Below are 20,768 nucleotides of genomic sequence, written 5' to 3'. Positions count from 1 at the left end.
AAAGAAACATATAATAAATTTTTTAAAAGTTCAAGGCAACTAGCAAGTAAAGAAATGTATTTTAAAAGGATAGTGAATTAGTATTTTTGACTATGAAATAGGTTTTTTTTAAAAAGATACTCCTACTGTTAAGATGAAAAAGATACTACTGACAGAAGTATAAACTAGTTTAGCTTTTCTGAAAGTTGGTTGGACAATTTGGAAATATGGACTGAGGAGCCTGGTGGGTTACAGTCCAGGGTTTGAAAAGAGTCAGACATGACTGAGCAGTTAACACTTTCACATTCATCCAAGGCCTTAAAAATAGGCATTCAATTTGACCCAGCAATTCTACTTTTAGTAATTCATCTTATAAAAATAAATATGGATGGAAGCAAGGATTTGTCTATGAGGATTTTTAATGCAATATGGTTATAGTGGCAAAAAAACAAAAAAACAATCTAAATGCCCATCAATGGAGAATTGATTAAATTGATTACTATACATTTATAGACTAGAATATTGAACAGTCATTTCTAATTATACAATAGAATATTTAATAATATTTTTAAATGTTCATTGTACATTATAGTTATTAAAAAATGAAAACTTTAAAAAATAAATGACTCATAGAAACAACAAAGTAGAATGGTGGTTGCCAAGGGCTGGAGGGAGGGGAAAATGGGGAGTTGTTTAATGGGCATAGAGTTTAGTTTTGTAAGATGAAAATGTTCTGGAGATTGATTATATAACAATGTGAATATACTGTTAAAAACAAGACAACAGGCCCAAAATGGAGTTGCTTATCCTAAGCCCCATGTCACCAAACCAAAACTTGACTTACAGTTTTGCCTCTTCCAAAAATGGAATCTTAAACTAGCCAATTGGGAATTGCCTAATTCATACCCCTTAGGTAACCTGCCTGATAGACCCATCTCCTAAAGGATGCAATAACTAAGCACTATTCTGTCCCATATAACTTCCTTGTTCCCATTGCCTTCTGCCTATAAAAGTCTCATTTTGTACAGCTTCTTGGAGCTCCTTTTGGTCTGCTAGATAGAATTCTGCCTAATTTGTAATTGTTGAAGAAAACCAATAAGATGTTTAAAATTTACTCAAGTTGAATTGTGTGTTTTAACAATACTTAACACTATTGAACTATACTCTTAAAAATTATTAAGATAATAAATTTGGTTTTGAGTATTTTACTAAATTTTTAAGAATAAATTTAAAAAGAAAATAAATGATTCTATTTTAATTTTAATTATTGTCTATGCCTTTATACATGCATAAATCAAAATGATCAGATCAGATCAGATCAGATCAGTTGCTCAGTCGTGTCTGACTCTTTGCGACCCCATGAATCACAGCACGCCAGGCCTCCCTGTCCATCACCAACTCCCAGTTGTTATCTCTGGGTGTTATGACTACCAATACATTTAATTTTCTTCTTTTTATTTTTCTGTTTGTGTCTACCATGAACATGTGTTAACATTTTGTAATCAGAATAGTATTATTATATCTCCAACTTCTTGATGACTTAAGTTTCTTTAACAATGAACAAAGCCTTATAGTCTACATTTAGAAGTATATTAAGCTTGGGGCCTCCCTGGTGGCACAGTGAATAAGGATCTGCCTGCCATTGCAGAGGACACAGTTTCGATCTCTGATCCAGGAAGATTCCACACGCCGTGGAGCAACTAAGCCTGTGTACCACAACTACTGAGCCCGAACTCGAGAGCCTGTGCTCCACAACAAGTGGCTGCAATGAAACGCCCTCGCAGCACAACAAAGAGGAGCCCCCACTTGCCACAACTAGAGAAAGCCCATGCGACGAAGACCCAGTGCAGCCAAAAATAAAGAAATAATTAAAATGATTGTTTAAAAAAAGCATATTAAGCCTAGTGAAAAAAATATCAAATAATATAAATTCATTCTAAAATGTAGTGAGGATGTCAGGGGAAAAACAAGAGGTAACTTGTTGTCTGAAAGGAGTAGGAGGAAACGTTTAAAAAATCAGAGATTCAGAAAAAAGAGAGCAAAATCACCAAACACAAACTTGGCCTACTTCAAAATTTTGCCCAGAACTAATTCTGGTTAGATAAGCCAAAAAAGGAGAGAAGACCCATGATCCCTGAGAAATTGCTTGGGCAAGAAGTAATCTTGGGTGCAGAAAAAGCCAGTTTTTATAATTCTGACATTTAGACTTGGGGAAAATATTAAATTAGATTTTCTTGTTTTCACTGGGACACTTACTGTGTTCTGAGTAATCTTTATAAATCCTAATTGTCTCTCTTAGTTTATTCATAGGACATAGGGAAGTCACACAGTGTCCATTAAACATATGCTCACCCTCCTGGGAATCTCTTTTCAATGTATATACTGAGTGTGCATAAGAAAGAGAATTTTGGGACTTTCCTGGTGGTCCAGTGGTTAAGACTCCAAGCTCCTAATGCAGGCAGTCCAGGTTCGATCCCTGGTCAGGGAACTAGATCCCACCTACCACAACAAAACAGTCTGCATGCTGCAGTGAAGATCAGAGATCTCGCATGCAGCAACTAAGACCCTGTGCATCCAAATAAAATAAATAAATATTTTTTATAAAAGAGACTTTCATATAACAGTTGAAACTAGATTTCACTTAATATATAGTATGAATGCAGTGACCAGCATGCAGAATTTTAAAGAACATCTGATTTTCAAATATCAAGTTCTATTGTTGCATAATTACATCCCAGTATTGGTTTGAAAACTATGGTCACAATGATGAAATATATACATTCTTTTATTTCAGAGGGTCCTGGCACACATGGACTGAGTAGGCACATTGATCCCACCAATGTAGCAGAGTTTGTTACCTTCAAAGAGATCTCAGGTCTCCAGAAAATCTCCCACTGTTGTTGCCCTTCAGGGAGTGATTCAAAGATCCTTCTCCTGACACCAACACACTTCTGTTAATCTCAGATCAAATAAATACTTTTTCAGCTTTAGCTTTAGTTGAGAAGTTGGTATGTTAAACAATGTTTTAACTGCTCTTTCTCCAGCCACAGCAGAAACAGAAAAAATGCAGGACCTTCAAGCTCTGATCTGCAAAGAGTTAACATCTTAAGAGCTAAACAGAACTGTATTAACTCCTCTCTTAACAAGCCAGGAAGACAAGAGGATTCTGCAAAACTGGAGGACTCCAAAACAGTTACAGAAAAGAAGAAGAGAGAGCTCTCTAGAGGAAGCAAGAACTGTAAGTTGTATTGAATACATGTTTATAGTCTTCCATTTCTTTCCCTGGGGTTTTTGAGAGGAGTGAAAAAGGTTTATTCATTTTGTCTTGCGCCGGTGTCCCACGCATCCAGACACAATGCCACTAGGCTTCCCTTGTGCTTCAGCTGGTAAAGAATCTGCCTGCAGCGCGGGTCAGGAAGGTCCCCTGGAGAAGAATCTGCCTGCATCGCGGGTCAGGAAGGTCCCCTGGATGGCTACCCACTCCAGTATTCTTATCTGGAGAATTCTGTATTGTGCCAGTCTCCTAGGCATCCAGACGCAATATCACTGCTGCTGCTGCTAAGTCACTTCAGTCGTGTCCGACTCTGTGCGACCCCATAGACAGCAGCCCACTAGGCTCCTCTGTCCCTGGGATTCTCCAGGCAAGAATACTGGAGTGGGTTGCCATTTCCTTCTCCAATGCATGAAAGTGAAAAGTGAAAATGAAGTCACTCAGTCGTCCCTGACTCTTAGCGACACCAAGGACTGCAGCCTACCAGGCTCCTCCGTCCATGGGATTTTCCAGGCAAGAGTACTGGAGTGGGGTGCCATTGATTTCTCCGGCAATATCACTAGGTCATCTTTAATCCTGTCACCTTCTTCACTCCATCCCACATCCAACTAGTTGGCAAATATTTAGATTCTCCTTCCTCAGTGTCTTTGTAATCTATCCCAGTCTTCCATCTCCCTGCCGCCATCCTTCCTAGTTCAAGGTCACTTTCCTGAACCACAACAATATCCTAATGCTCCTCTCTGCCAGTCTTTTTAGCGCACTTATTCCAGATGAATCTTCCTAAAGCCTTTCCACAATCCTAACTCTATTTCTCTTGTGCTCAAAATGTGTAATTCTCACCCATTCTCTGCAGAATGAATATAACTCCTCTAGTTTATATGCAAGGTCTTCCAACATATGCTTCCTTTCACTTGAATTCTCACAACTCTGTTTCTCAAAGTTGTCTGCCTACCTGCTTCTGTCGAAGACCACCCTGCTCTTTGCCCATCTCTGACTCTATTCAAACTCTCCTCTGTCTCTATAAACCATTCTATATCTCCACCTGCAAAAATCCCCCCAGACCCCAACAATCTTCCCTCTGTAAAGCTTTATCTGATCCTGCAAGTAAATGTGAATTTCAGTCTTCCTCTATACTCTCATTTTGCTTTGCTCTTCACAGATTGACTTTTTCTTTTTTTTTTCAGATTGACTTTTTACATTTCACCTTACAGCTAAGGATGTGCTTTTCTCATTTCTCCTCTCCTCATTAATTATTCACTTCCTCAGAGCAAGGACTTTATTTTTCTTTCTTTTCTGTGGGAAACTACATTATTTTTTATTATTATAATTGACACTGTATAGCATAATGATTTGAATTATATATATTGTGAAATGATTACCACATTTTAGTAAATACCCATCATCTTATATAGACACAAAATTAAATAAATATAAATTACATTTTTCCTTGTGATGAGAACTCTTAAATTTACTCTCTTAACAACTTTAATTTATAACGTACAGCAGTGTTAATTATATTTATCAAGTATATTACATCCCTGGCACTTACTTATTTTAGACATGAAACTGGAAGTTTGTACCTTTTGACTACATCCAATTCCCGTTCTGCTCACCCCCACCTCTGGTAACCACAAATCTGAGGGCTGTATTTTTTTCTCCATGTAGCAACTGCACCGAATGGGCATTCAGTAACATTTGCCAAATTAAAGTGAAAGTGAAAGTGAAAGTGAAGTTGCTCAGTCGTGTCCGACTCTTTGTGACCCCAGAGACTGTATGTAGCCTATCAGGCTCCTCTGTCCATGGGATTTTCCAGGCAAGAGTGCTGGAGTGGATTGCCATTTCCTTCTCCAGAGGATCTTCCCGACCCAGGAACTGAACCCGGGTCTCCCGGGTTCCTGTCATCTTTTCAGAGAATTCACACAACGGACACTGAAATTACAGAGCCTATACTTATTTCCAAAGCTTCTCTTTGTCTCTACTCCAGGTTTCTTTTTCAATGCTTACATCTCCGTTTTGTCCTCTTTAGTAAGATCAGCTCCTCCTGAGTTCCCTCACTCACTGTTAAATTATTTTCTCTAAGATCCTTTCACAATTTGTCCCTTTCTTCCCCCAGGTTTTCAGTTCGAAGGAGCCCAACTTTAGTGCCCCCTTTCAGGGACTTGTCTGTTTATCAGACCTGTTCTTATGCAATGGGAAGACCTGAATCCCCAATCTATATTAAATTTAAAATAGTTAAAACACTACTTCTATATTTTAACACATAGGTCCACTTAATCCATGAATTTTTAGAGGATGGAAGTATTTTTACAACATCATTCCCTATGCTCTACTGAAATGCTGCTGACAATCCTTTGTGCAGATTTCTCACCTGATTTTTACAGTTTTCTTCTTTTTTCTCTCTTCTGCTCATGTAAGTGATACCATTATGGCTCTCACTTCACTGTGTTCTTAGAGATGAGAGAGAATTAATGCAAAACTTTGTAAAATTATTAAAAGCAACTCTAAAAAGGAAAACAATTTCTATCACAACCCAATATAATAGTGATACATGAGTTGAAAAATTATGATGTATCTGCAGATACCAGGCACTCTGTTAGGAACAAAAGTGAAAGTGAAGTCGCTCAGTCGTGTCTGACTCTTCGCGACCCCATGGACTACAGCCCACCAGGCCCTCCGTCCATGGATTTTCCAGGCAAGAGTACTGGAGTGGGGTGCCATTGCCTTCTCTGTTAACAGCCACTAGGCATATTATATTTACTTGGAGCTGGTATACTTGGTGACAGCCTTAGTGCCCTCGGACATGGCGTGCTCGGTAGCTCCTCAGGTAGCAGCAAGCGCACGGCGGTCTGGATCTCCCTGGATGTGATAGTCGAGCGCTTGTTGTAATGAGCCAGGAGCGATGCCTCCCCAGCGATGCACTCGAAAATGTCATTGACGAAGGAGTTCATGATTCCCATGGCCTTGGACGAGATGCCGGTGTCCGGATGGACTTGCTTCAGCACCTTGTACACGTACATGGAGTAGCTCTCCTTGCGGCTGTGCTTGCGCTTCTTGCCGTCCTTCTTCTGGGCCTTGGTCACAGCTTTTTTAGAGCCCTTTTTAGGGGCAGGAGCAGACTTAACCGGTTCAGGTATGTCTATAATGACAACACCCAACAACATAGGAACAAAGATATCCTCAAAAGAGCTGATAGGCTAGTAAAGAGACATGTGATGTTCAAATACCATAGACAACTAACTTATACTAACCAACATATAAGAACATTACATATATATATCATAGTGAACTCCGGGAGTTGGTGATGGACAGGGAGGCCTGGCGTGCTGCGATTCATGGGGTCACGAAGAGTCGGACACGACTGAGCGACTGACCTGATCTGATCTGATCTGATAAATCATTAACTTATACCGATAAATACAACTAGAATTATCAATTGGCCAGAAACTAGTTCAGCAAAAACAACAAAAACAGCTAGCATTTAGCTAATATGGAGCCTATACTAAGTGCCAAGCATTATGCACACTTTTTATAAGCATTATTTCATTTGACCCTAATCATAATCACATGAGATGAGTACTTCATCCCTATTTTATAGGTAAGGAGACTAAACAGAGTGGTTAAGTAATTTGTCCATGGTCACACAGCAAAAGAAAGATGTGAATCATGTCTTTCTTATTCCTAGGCTTTAGACCACAGTCACTGTTTACAGTTCATTTTCTTCAGCTTTAATCAGGGGTGAGTATAAAATCAGATTAAGCAGAGTTGGCTGTATAATTTAGATTTTTATGTCATCACAGTGGTTTTATTCAGCAATCACTATGAACGAATTATTCTTTGCCCTCACTCACCTACCCTTGCCCCCGGGACACTACAATTCTGAATATCACTGCCACAAATTTATTTTTGTCTTTCATTCCATTAAATGCAAAACAAGTGATAAAGTCTTCTTCTTTATATCGACTCTCCACTCTTTTTCTCCTGAGCCTTTAGATTTGGTCACTTCATTGGATTTGGATGTCCCTTCACAGTCTCTCCTGAGTTTTCTTTTCTGGCCTTCTGATAGCCTCCATTTCATTCTTAGTGCTTCTTTGACCACTTTCAGTGGTGCTTTTCAGTGGCTCCACAGTACTATACAGCTTTGGTGGTGTATTTTAGAGTGGTCATAAACCAGGACACTCTTCTCTGGGTCCAAATAGTATTAAAGAACCACAGAATCTCTTCCTCTACTGCTGCTGCTGCTGCTGCTAAGTCGCTTCAGTCGTGTCCGACTCTGTGCGACCCCATAGGTGGCAGCCCACCAGGCTCCCCCGTCCCTGGCATTCTCTAGGCAAGAACACTGGAGTGGGTTGCCATTGCCTTCTCCACTTCCTCTACTACAGCTTCATTTTTGTAAATGGCTTCAGGTGAGAGGACAGGTCTCTGATGTAGTCAACCCTCCTTTCCTTTTATCTTACTTTTCTACAATAGACTGGTTGAGAAGATGGGGTAATATAGCAGACATAAAAACAGCTTTCAGTGTGAGGATTGACTTTAAAACAAAATGGTTTCCTTGGTTGCTTCCATTTTGTCCTTATCCTAGGACTATTGTCTAACGTGAAACTTTTGGGTGATTGTCAGCTTCCTTAATATAGAAATCTGTATAGATCCATTTAGAATTATGTCATTTGAAAGATATTCTCCACTTATTGTGGTTTAAAAAATGAAACATCACAGAACAGAATATGAATGATTCAATTCAAGTTAAATTGTCTGGAAAATAAATCAACAAAATGTTAATGTTTTCTCCCAGTAATAGAATTTCTCCATCATGCTTTCTACCTTCTTTGTATTTCTCTGCTTGTTCAAAATTAGCTTATGAACAAACTTCTTCAGTTGACAAGTCAAGCTGCTGCTACTGCTGCTGCTAAGTCACTTTAGTCGTGTCTGGCAGCCCACCAGGCTCCCCTGTCCCTGGGATTCTCCAGGCAAGAACGCTGGAATGGGTTGCCATTTCCTTCTCCAATGCATGAAAGTGAAAAGTGAAAGTGAAGTTGCTCAGTCGTGTCCAATTCTTCGTGACACCATGGGCTGCAGCCTATCAGGCTCCTCTGTCCATGGGATTTTCCAGGCAAGAGTACTGGAGTGGGGTGCCATCGCCTTCTCTGGAAAAGTCAAGCTAGTTTCAGCAAAAAGGGGAATTTGTTTTAAGGACATAATACTCTTAGGCAGAACCTAAGGGCAGGAACAGAGACAGGCGCTGGGGAAGACTAAAATCAGGGACAGGAAACTTTCAGTACCTTTTAACTCGACCACTCAGTGTTGGTCTCTCTCTTGACTTGTTTATTCATTCACCTATTCACTTACTCAATATATATTTATTAGGTGCCTATTACATTCTAAGGACTTCCCAGGTGCTGCTAGTGGTAAAGAACTCACTGCCAATGCAGAAGACAAAAGAGACGCAGGTTCAGTCCCTGGGTCAACAAGAGGGCATGGCAACCCACTCCAGTATTCTTGCCTAGACAGAGGAGCCTAGTTTCTAGGAGTTGTTCAAGTAAGAGGTTTTCCCTTAAACCAATTTTCTGCTTTCAAAGCCCTTATGTTTTAGTAAGAGGAGGCAATAAATAAGTGTAAATAAATGAGGTAGTTTCTGGGTATGGTAAGTGTTACTAGTGAAATAAACAGGGCAACACAATAGAGGAAGTAATCACTTTAGTTGCAAAGTCAGAGAAAGTCCTCTTGGCAGATGAGAAGATGCTGAGAGACTGAAGGATAAAAAGGATCTAGCCATGTGAAGAGAAAGGGATAGATCATTCCAGCCAAGTACAAATGTTCTGAGGCAAATACTATATGTATATATAGTATTTAAAGCCAGGAGATTGGATATTACAATTCAGAAAAAGAGGTTTGAAGTGACTCTGCAGATGTAATTTACATAGTTATTTAGGCTACAAATTAGAATATAGCCATCCCAGAAATCCCAAGTTTACCTAATAGTTCTAGTCATCCACAGAGGCTAAATTTAAGTCTCTTAGTCCCATTTCCAGAATTTGATTGGCCCAGCTTAGGTCAGTTGTCTATCCCTGGTCTAATGAGCAATGACTGTAGGAACTGGATCATAGACTATAAACCGATTACTGATGTGTCGGTCCCTATCACCAATACATCCCTATAATGGAGTAGCGAGGGGTTCAGAGGCTCATTTCCTAGAGAAAGGGGATGGTCATTGGCTTCCAGGCTGAGCAGACACTTTCAAAATAATCCAAAATGATATGGATCAATTCTATAATTGGAAAAATTTATTTCATTCTTAATAAATAACATCATTATTACCGAATGCTTGGTTTTATCCTTTAGTGTAGAGTGATTCACTTCACTACAGAAAAGACTATACCATGTCTTATACCATCATGAAAGTGTTGAGAAATTTCTGCTACGGCTTAAGTCTAGCCTGCAGAAGACATCCCCAAATTGCAAGTAATTGACTGAAGGTTTCCTTTATTTTGGAGAAGGAAATGGCAACCCACTCCAGTACCCTTGCCTGGAGAATCCCATGGAGGGAGGAGCCTGGTAGCCTACAGGTCATGTGGTCGCAAAGAGTCGGACACAACTGAGTGACTTCACTTTTCACTTTCCTTTATTTTAGTGTCCTGTGGTATCTCTCACAGCTTGGGAGATGATATGACATCTTATCTTCTGGAGGACCATACAGCAAAGGACCTGATAGAGACATAGACTCGATATCTCTGATGATACCAGCCTCGAAAGGTAAACTCGGTGTCTGAGGATGGATGCCTTTTGGAATGAAAACAACCCTCAGTCTGTTATTGTGGGGCTTCTTGCTAGTCTTCACAGTGACTGCTTTGCTCTCAGCCCTTTTCTTCAGTCTTCTTAACGTTTTCCTCATGTGTTCTTATGATAAAAAATTTTATTGTGTGGGTTTATGAGCACCACAAACACAAGCCAAGAACAAATGAGCGAGTCTCATTCATCTATGCATGTGATCAGCCCTTCAGTCTCACTAAGCAGAGGTAGGCAATTTAAAAGAAAAGAGAGCACAGCCCCACTACCACTTCTTCCCCACTCACCTGAAGATATTTTTGTAACTTGGTTCACACACTCCCACTCCTCAGTCCTATTCATAGCTACTGTTAATTCTCTTTTCACCTGATTTCACTTCTGTAAGTTTTATTTCAAAGATCGGGCATTTTATGCACTGCTCATGGGTGTATAAATGGTGTGATCATTTTGGAATGAAAGCTTGGCATTAGCTAGTAAAACTGAATGTGCAGCTGTACTTCTGGGTGTAAAATGGCAGAGGTTTTTGCGTAGACAAGAGACATAGACCAGAATATTTATAGCAGCATTGTTCAAAAGAGTAAAAAATGTAACAACATAAATGTCCATTGATCAGAAAAATGAATATTCATTGATATATAGTCCTACACTGAAATAATAAATTTGCTTTCTCTATAATAAATAAATAATTTTAATTTTCCTTACAAAATTGTAAAGAAATGCAAGGCAGTTATTAATACAACATTCAAGATAGTGGTCACTCCTGGAGGAAGAAGGGAATAGTATGGATGAAGAACTTACAGAGGGCACTAGTAATCTTTTGTTTCTTAACCTGGTATGTATTCTATGTGCACTTTATTATTATTATTTAAACTGTCTATATGTGTTTTATTTCACAATTTATATGTGTGAGATAGATATAACACATATAATAATATATGTTTACTAAATGCTGTATATTATACATAATAGTTTTATTGGGGTATAAGTTACATATATAAAGTTCACTCTTTTAAAATGTACAGTTCCTTACTTTTTACTACATTCACAGTTTTGCATTCATCACTACTACCTAATTTTAGAACATATAATTACCCTCTCCCCAAAGAAAACCCTTATAGCAGACATTCCCCATGTCTCCACTCCCTGCTCCTGATAATCACTAATCTGCTTTAAGTCTCTATGGTTTGCCTATTCTCGACATTTGCTATAAATGTTATCGTACAATATATGATTTTTTCTGTCTAGCTTCTTTCACTTAGCAAAATGTTTTCAAAGTTCATTCAAATTGTAACATTTATCAATGCTTCATTCCTTTTTATAACTTTTATCACATTTTGTTTATACATTCATCAGTTGATGGACATTTGAGTTGTTTCCACTTTTTGGCTTTTATAAATAATGCTGGTATGAACATTCATGTACAGGTTTTATATAAACATATATTTTCATTTCTCTTAGGTATATACCCAAGAGTGGGATTGCTGGGTCATATGGTAACTCTTTGTTATTTCAAGGAACTGCCAGATTATTTCTGACAGCAGTTGCACATTTTTACATCCCTACTAACAATGTATGAGAGTTCCAATTTCCTCATATCATCATATATAATACTACATGGTCCAAGATCACAACAGTTTGCTTCCATATTTTCTTCTAAGAATTTTGCAGTTTTAGCTCTTACACTTAGGTCTGTGATCCATTTTTAAGTTAATGTTTAATATGTGGTATGTGGTAAGGATGCAACTTCATTCTTTGTGTGTGTACGTAGATTACCTTGGGTAGTCTGGTCACTTTAATAATATTAATTCTTTCACTTCGTGAACACAGTATATGTTTCTGTTTGTGTTGTCTTCAGTTTCTTGCATCAGTGTCTTATACTTTTCCAAGTACTGTCTTTTACCTCCTTAGACATGTTTATTCCTAGATAGTTCATTCTTCTGATACAATGGTGAATAGGATTGTTTTCTTAATTTCTCTTTCTGATAGTTTATGGTTATTGTATAGAAATTCAATAAAGATCTGTATATTAATTTCATATCCTACAACTTTACTGAATTCATTGATGAGCTATAGTAGTTTTCCAGTGTTTTTAGGATTTTCTATGTAGAGTGTTAAGTCATCTGCAAACTAACAATTTTACTTCTTTCCCAATTTGGGTTCCCTTTTTTTCTTTTTCTTCTCTGATTGCCATGGCTAGAACTTCCAAAACTATGTTGAATGAAAGTGGCAAGAGTGGACATCTTTGTTTTGTTCCTGATCTTAGAGAAAATGTTCTCAGCTTTTTACTGTTGAGTATGATGTTAGCTGTAGGTTTGTCATATATGACCATTATATGCAGGACCCTTGGGTTGGAAATCCTAATGTGGGTCTCAGACCTCTTACTCCTTTGTGAGAACCTCTACAGTGCATTTATCCTCCAGTTTGTGGGTTCTCCACCTAGAGGTATGAGACTTGACAGTACCTTGCCCCTACCTTGCTGTTCCTGCTTTATCTCTTTGGTTGTAGGAGATCTTTTGCTGTTCTGCAGATAGTTGTGATTTTGGTGTGACCGTAATAGGAGGTGAGCTCAGGCCCTTTCTACTCGGCCATCTTGGCCAATCTCTGGGAGATATCTTTAAATGTCATCATTTTGAAGAAGAATTGAGACTTCAGAACTGGAACACAAATTCAGCAAAATTTAAAAGTGTGGTAGACTTGATGTTGACTCCCTGAGGACTGGATTAGTACATACTTCCTGCTTAGCTTTCCATTGGTCCTGAGGATGAAAATATGCAGAACTTCCAAACCATCAGGTTCAGAAGCAGGTGCCTGTAGGTTTGAAGAGAGGAGAAATATCATAATATTTCAGTGATAAATCAACTATGTTCCTGATGTCCTTTAATGGTGCATAGTTGGAGATTTTGTGCCTCTTAAAGCTTTAATTGTTGCATGGATAAAGCACATGAAACATAAACTGGCTGAGATGGTTGTCAAAGTTGGAAAAGACTTAGAACTACTGACAGAACACCCCTGTGCAGGAAATAATTACCTAGAGAATTCAGTCAGTTTGGAGACCATCCATACAACCAAAAATCTAAAAGAACTCAGTATGTCTTCAACACAGTAAAGGGAGTATGGAAGAAGGTGCCAAAGTAAAGGTTTTACACTTTTGATTTTCTTAGGAAAAGAAACTTTCCTAGATGTCATTATAAACGGTGTCTAGTTTCCCTTCTGTTCTTTATATCTAAATAGCTAAAAGTAAATAAAATAAACTGTTTGCTATAAATGCAAATTTTCATAAAAGTTTCTGGTCATGCTACAGATTTTCCTCCTAGTGATCATACTTTCTTGTTAAGCGTCCCTGACAATCAGCTGCATCATTTTTAACTTCATTGGTTTGGAAGTTGTATTTTTTTTTTCATTCCAAGCAATTTTGAATTTATCTTAGAAACTTTGCTTTGGAAGAAAAAAAAGTTTGATCACATACAAATAAAACCACATTAATGGAATATTTTTATAGCATATATTTTAAAATTAATTTTTAAAAAGTTAATTTTAGGCACTTCCCTGGCAGTCCAGTGCTAAAGACTTCGCCTTCCAATGCAGGGGGTGCAGGTTTAATCCCTGGTCGAGGAGCTGTTTGCACATGACTCACAACTGAAAAACTGAAACAAAAACCAGAAATAATTTCAATAAAGACTTAAAAAAAATGGTCCACATAAAAAAAATGCAACCTATTAAAAATTAATTTTAATATTTTTTCTGATATGACCAGTTCCAAAAGAAAATAGTAAAAGTATTTATGGTACAGTTAGGCTGTACAACTAAAAATGTTGACATTATAATGTCAACCACTTCCCTGCTGGTACAGTGGATAAGAATCCGCCTACCAGTGCAGGGGACACAGGTTTGATCCCTAACACAGGTCCTGGAAGATTCCACATGCAACTAAGCCCATGTACTACAACCACTGAAGCCCTCGCACCCGCCTGACACTGAGACTACTGGGCCTGTGTACTGCAACTACTGAAGCCAGCGTGCCTAGAGCCTGTGCTCAACAACAAGAGAAGCCGTGGCAGTGAGAAGTCCGTGTACCGCAGTGAAGAGTAGCTCACCACAACTACAGAAAGCCTGCACACAGCAATGAAGACCCAGTGCAACCAAAAATAAATACATACATAAATTCATTATAAAATTTAAAAGAAAAAGTAAAAGAATAGGACACAGTATAATATAAAAAAAATATTATTGGCTTGTACACTACCAGAGCTGGTGGGGTCAGAAGTCTCTGCCATTGCAGACAGGTATGAATCAGTGGGTCACTCAGCTGGCAGAAACCAGTGTGATTCAACAGTGCTGTGGATAAAGACATAGCCCACGTAGTTGAGAGACTTGTTTCATTCAAGGGTATTGAGGACAGTGGGAACTGATTTGTCACTGAGAAGAAAGATGCAAATATGGGAAGATACAAGACCAGAATAAACCAAGTGATTCTGGATTTTATATGAAGGTATCGGAGTGCCCTCATGGTTTCTAGCATGTAGAAATAGACATAGGTATGTATGTGTGACTGTGCACATATGTGTGTATATATGCATATACTTCCTGACTCTGTCAGCTGAGAGGACACAGCCATAAGAACACAAAATACCCAAATCTTGGTTTTTAATACCCAAATCTGGTAACAGGTACAAGAGGTTCAGGTAGGGAAAGCACAAGGTGAGCCTAGAATATCTTATTGTGCCAGAAAATAAGAAAGTTCTCAAAAAATCATGGAGATATTTTTAAAGGACATCAGAATCAGCTGGAAGGGCTCACACTTGCCAAATCTGGAAAAATTTGAGCATTAAAAGGAATGAAATTCATGGATTATAACCCATTGAATAAAACAAATCCGTAAGATCACATAGATATAAATAAACATGAATTAATAAACACACCGAAGGAACATCTTTTATAGTAGAATGCAACTAACAAATGTAGAAGGAATAATGGAATTAAAAACTCACCATTTGGTGACCGCGATAGTGGTAAGTCAGGCAGGAATCATTAAACAATGCTAAAGCTAGTCGGTGAAAACTTTATAATGTCATATAACATTATGTCCTAATATATGGTGTCAAATTATTTCCCCAGAAAATAATTATTAATTAATGGGTTTTAAGAAGACTTCTCAATTAACTTTATGGTGACTCAGTGGTAAAGAATCCCCGCGTCAGTGCAGGAAACACAGGTTTGATCCCTGGGTTAGAAGATGCAACCCACCCCGGTATTATGTGCCTACTGATACGATGCACTGAGAAGAGGATAGCTTCAGTTCTGTGGGGTTTCTGTCCCAAATGAATAATCTGAACCCACTGCGAAGAAACATCAGTCAAACCCTGACTGAGGGGCAGTCTACAAAGGAAACGGCCTTTACTCTGTGCTCTTAAAATGTCAAAGTCATGAAAGACAAGGAAAGACTAAAGAACTGTTCTAGAATGAAGGAGACTAAAGAGACATGGCAATCAAGTGAAACAAGTGATCCTAAATTTTTGAAATTTGAATGGTCTATGGGTTAGATGGTAAAATAATATTAGGGCTAATTTCCTGATTTTGATGGATATACTGTATCCATCGAATATACCATGGTTCTTTAGAAGAAAATGGACATCATGTCTGTAATTTACTTTTAAGTGATTCCAAAAAGTAATATGTAGAAAATACATGTGATATTAAATATTATGTAATATATATATGTAGAAAGAGAGAAAGAATAGGATAAGACAAATGAAGTAAAATTAACAATTACAAGCTTAAATTTTAAGCTCTGTGTTTTTCTTCAAGATCAGAACTGATTCTAAACTAGTGAATTAACACACTCTATATTATAGTGTACTGCAGTTTCCTCTGCTTAGATCAAGCAGAGGCTCTATTCCAAGGAAGCAGATTTGGGGACAGTTTCTCCATACTGCAAAAACAAATGGTAACTCCTGGTACTCAAGAAAGGTTTCTATCCTTTTCCTTATGGGGCTCTGAAGACAGTTATGGGTACAATCCTTGTCTAAGTCCAAATTATCTAATTATTATGAGAAGGAAAAATAAAAGAGTGGATTAAAAATAAAAATTAAGTAGACTAAAAGCTCTACTTGCTACTTTTAGAAAGAGAATATACTTTCCAGATAGGAGGTTGAATCACATGCTGGAATGAAATGTAATGATTTTCCATATACAAGAGTGACGTAGAATGATTAAGTGGTCCATTAGTGTACATTTCATATACTTCATGAATTTCCTCTTAATCACATGACTCGAAATAGATTCAAGCCCTCTGGACAAGACGCAGCCAGAGATATGATGAGTTAAAGACATTACATATAAGAATAATCTCTATTTACCCTCTTCCTGGACTTTAGGTAAGAATACAAAAACTCAACCACCCTTGAGCAGGATGACTCGGGATGAATTGGAGGACAGTTTGTTTCATCTTCGTGAAGAGCACATGTTGGTGAAAGAGCTTTTTTGGAAGCAACAAGATGAGATCAAAAGGTACCCAGAGTTCTTCTTACGTCTTTAAAAGCTGTGTCTACATCAGACCTTCACTGCAATAAACAAAAAAGAATGCATCTTCCTGAGATGTCTACACCAGAAAACAGTTCAAATGGCAAAGATGGTTAACGCCAAAAATTATTTTTGAAGCAATATTGCTTTATTTTGTTTTCTTGCCAAATGCATCAATAGTCTGTGGCCATTACTCCATAAAGCATCATCAGAGCTATTCCAACCAGAGAGCAAGAGACTGGGCAGGCTTCTGCCCTGGTCACAAAAGAGAGAATGGAGACAGGGAAATGGACAAAATCTCAAAGGACTAAAGACTACAGGGGCAAGTAAGAAAAGGGGTTTTTATTTATAAAGCAAAACTCAAAATTGCATTGATCATTTCCGATATGCAGACATGTAATATGTGCTTTATATATGTTAACTCATTTAATATAATGAAAGAAGCATTATCAAGAAGGAAAGGGAGCACAAAGAGGTTATATAACTTGCCTAAGGTCATAGCTAATGAATGGCAGAGCTGAAAGCTCTTAACTCCAAAATATACCCTACTTAGTGATTTTAGGGTACTGGCTTTCAAAAGTGTATCTTTTGGGTACAGACCTGGAAAGAAATCTGAGATGGAGGGTGGGTAGATAACTAGATGGGGAGAATAAAAGAGTTCTGAAAGTCTGGGGTTAATCTCTAGGACACATTTTAAAGATATTGGTGTCAATGCTTCCCAGCCAAAGACCATTAGGAACACACCTATAGTTGGGCAAGTTTGTTTTTTTACTGTTGTAGCTAGAAAAAGTGCACACCATGGGCATCTCGGTAAGACTGTGTTAGAAAGAGTCTATCATAGGATTCGGGCTTCAGCTGGGTAATTTTGGGGAGGCTCCAAGGTAACAGAAATTTGCTCTAGACTTGGTACTGTCAGAAAGCAGGGACAATTTTGTGTTTTGATATCTCAGTAAATCTTATCTACAGGGAGGCTAGACTAGAGTGAGGCTAAAGCTGTAACTGGGAAAGCAGCAGCAGTCACTCATGTTAGCCAGGAGAGAGTATGTTTGGTATTTTGTGGATGAGACAGTGACCTTGTTTTTGTCTGAGCTGAGACAGAAGTATGCAGCAGACTTCTTTGGTATCACTCTGTCATGGTCTCAGAGTGGCCTTGTGTGATGTTGGTGTTCTGTGAGATTACATCCAAAACCACAATAACAGGGCCTAGCTGTGAATGTGGCTGTGAATGCCAGGCCACCTTCAAACAACACTGAGGACTAGCTATGTCACACCAATTTCCCAAAGTCAGCAACAGCTTTTTGCATTCTCATTGGTAACCCCCAAGAGTGGTTCTGAGTTTCATTTAGAATTTACGAGATTGCAGGTTTCTGCTGTATGTCATCACACTTCCGAGTTGGGGATTCTTTTATATTGTGGAGAACTTGAGAATCCAGTGAAGTCAGATGGTTACATGGGCCAAAGGATCTTGTTTCTTGGTTGATAACCAAAAAGTACTTGAAGTTATAGATAGCAAGTGACTAAACTGGATACTATCCCCTCTGACTCTGGGCAAGTTACCTAGCTATTTAATGCCTTGATTTCTTTATTTGGACATAATGATGCATAGTAATAATAATTGCTGACTCCTCCAGGACTTCCCTGGTGACTCAATGGTAAAGAATCTGCTGGCCAATGCAGAAGATGTGGGTTTGATCCCTGGATCAGGAAGATCCCCTGGAGAAGGAAATGGCAACCCACTCCAGTATTCTTGCCCCATGGACAGAGGAGCCTGGTGGGCAAAAGAATGGGACACAACTTAGCAACTAAACAACAACTAAACAACCTACTGTGCTTACAGTGCACCATCACTAAGCCCTTTATATATATTAACATATTTAATCCTCATAAGAATACAATGCATGCGTGTGTGCTAAGTTGCTTCGGTCATGTCCTACTCTTTGCAACCCTATGGACTGTAGCCCGCCAGGCTCCTCTGTCCATGGGATTCTCCAGGCAAGAATACTGGGGTGGGTTGCCATGCCCTTTTCCAAACAATTCAGTGAGGCAGGTACCTGTATTTATAGACGAGGAAACTGAACCCAAATGGTTAATGACATGCCCCAGGCAACGTAGTCTATGTCAGAACTGGCAGGCCGGTGGGACCAAAGAATCTGATGGTAACATTTAAAAGTATGATTTCAGGTCAAGATAATAAATAGTGATTGACTATCCATTGTAGGTAATGCTCAGTGTACCCAGGGGGACTAATACAGGAATAATTTTTAGAGTGAGCATATATAGAGGAATGTGTGAACAGCTGGGACTGGAGAAGTAAATATTAAAATTTCTACTTATATTTAATTATCTCCTGTTAACTTAGTATTTTTGTTTATGGTTTATAATGACCATGATGTATTAATACAGAAGACTCTCTATATAATTTAAAAATAATACACAATTATATATAGAGTCTTCTATATTAATACATCATGGTCATTGGGGGCAGAAAATTAATTTTTTATCCGAGATCAATTCAGATTACTTGCCACCAAATAAACTGTAGAGATAATCGCTGTCATAGAAGAAGGCAGGATCGACCAGCTCTCCTTTTGCCCACAGGATGAGAACAGCCTTGCTCCGGTTAACCGCCTCAGGCCGGGGCCTGCGGGCGGAGGCGGCGGCGGTGGAGCCAGAGCTCCGGGAGCCCCCTAAACGGCGGCGGAACGCAGAGTGGCCGCAGCGCCCCCTCAAGCACCAGCGTGCCCCGCTGCCCGGGCTCCAGCTGCAGTTCCAGCGCGTCGGCCCCCCTGCTCCCCGCCGCACCCAGCCTCGCGTCCACGCGGGACACAGACAGCTCCACACCGCCGGGGCACCAGAGGCAGAGAAACCCAAGAGAGGTGAGGCTCGGGGCCAAATCCCCGACAGAGTCAAAACACTGGAAGGATTGATTTGCCAGCCACATTTTCCTCCTACTGCTGTATTCCGCCCACCACCCCCATTTTGCTCTTTTGTTCTCGTTCCTCTCTATTCTCCAAAATCTTTTTTTTTCCCCCCTTGAGTAGGATGTCAGATTCAAAATTCTCACTTCACCATGAGGTTCTATTGAGAGGAGAATCAGACAATGGAAAAGGGAAAGTTGCTGGTCAAGTTTTGTAGGGATCAGAAAACAGATAACTTTGATGACCTGCTCAGGTGTGAGTGGCAGTAATCTTAAGACCTGCCCCTCTCCTGGGACTCTGGGACTCTGGGCAGTGATTTATGCCTCTAAAATTGGGGTTCTTCATCTTTTGGGGGGAAAGAGACTCCTTTGAAACCATGAGCAAAGGCTAGGCCTCCTCCCAAGAAAACTGCTCATACACATAGACAAACTTTGCATACAACTGCATGGGTTCAGAGATTCCCAAAGCCCATTCCTGAAGTCCAGGCTGCTAATTGAGTAGCTGCAGTTTCGGAGAAGGCAATGGCACCCCACTCCAGTACTCTTGCCTGGAAAATCCCATGGATGGAGGAGCCTGGTAGGCTGCAGTCCATGGGGTCGCTAAGAGTCGGATATGACTGAGCGATTTCACTTTCACTTTTCACTTTCATGCATCGGAGAAGGAAATGGCAACCCACTCCAGTGTTCTTCCCTGGAGAATCCCAGGGACGGGGGATCCTGGTGGGCTGCCGTCTATGGGGTCGCACAGAGTTGGACAGGACTGAAGCGACTTAGCGGCAGCAGCAGCAGTTTCTCCTCTTCCTGTATCCCAAGTGGCTAAGTATCTCTGACTGCTATGGAACCCAACGTTCAATTAAATACAGTGCTGTGTGCCTCCTTCACCTGGCTTACTCATCCCTTTTTTAGGTTAATGGAAATAAGGTGTCTGGGCCCTGGGGACTCAGTGTTAGGTTTTGTTCAGCACAGTTCTATATTTTCAAGGTCCCTTCTTGAGCCAACAAAATCTTTGTGTAAACAGCTAAATGGAGAAAAACTAAAAAAATTTGTTTGAAGTTCAGCTCAGTTTAACTTCAGCACTATAGAATACCAATTATATACTAGGCACTAGAAACAAAGATACGTAAGAGTAGACACACAGTCCCTGCTCTTTCTTCTTCCCATTTATTCTTACTTACCCAAGAACCTATAGTCCTGCTAACTTATTAAATCAGTAGTGCAAGAGTAAAAACTGAACCCCTCCTCTGGATCATTGGTCATATAAGGACTTCCCCCAGGTCTCAAGTCTCCCTACCTTCAGGACTT

The 20,768-nt window shown here is 39.3% G+C and overlaps 1 pseudogene; it reads right to left on the bottom strand.

The window, feature by feature from the left end:
* Positions 1-5,565: 5,565 nt before the first annotated feature.
* On the bottom strand, positions 5,566-6,411 carry LOC129622055 (histone H2B type 1-C/E/F/G/I-like; annotated as a pseudogene).
* Between the last annotated feature and the right edge of the window lie 14,357 nt (positions 6,412-20,768).

The sequence above is a fragment of the Bubalus kerabau genome, chromosome 10, assembly GCF_029407905.1.
Source record: "Bubalus kerabau isolate K-KA32 ecotype Philippines breed swamp buffalo chromosome 10, PCC_UOA_SB_1v2, whole genome shotgun sequence".
Taxonomy (NCBI): Eukaryota; Metazoa; Chordata; class Mammalia; order Artiodactyla; family Bovidae; genus Bubalus; species Bubalus kerabau.
The sequence above is the reverse complement of the archived record's forward strand: the minus strand, read 5'-3'. Positions and strand labels throughout refer to the sequence as shown.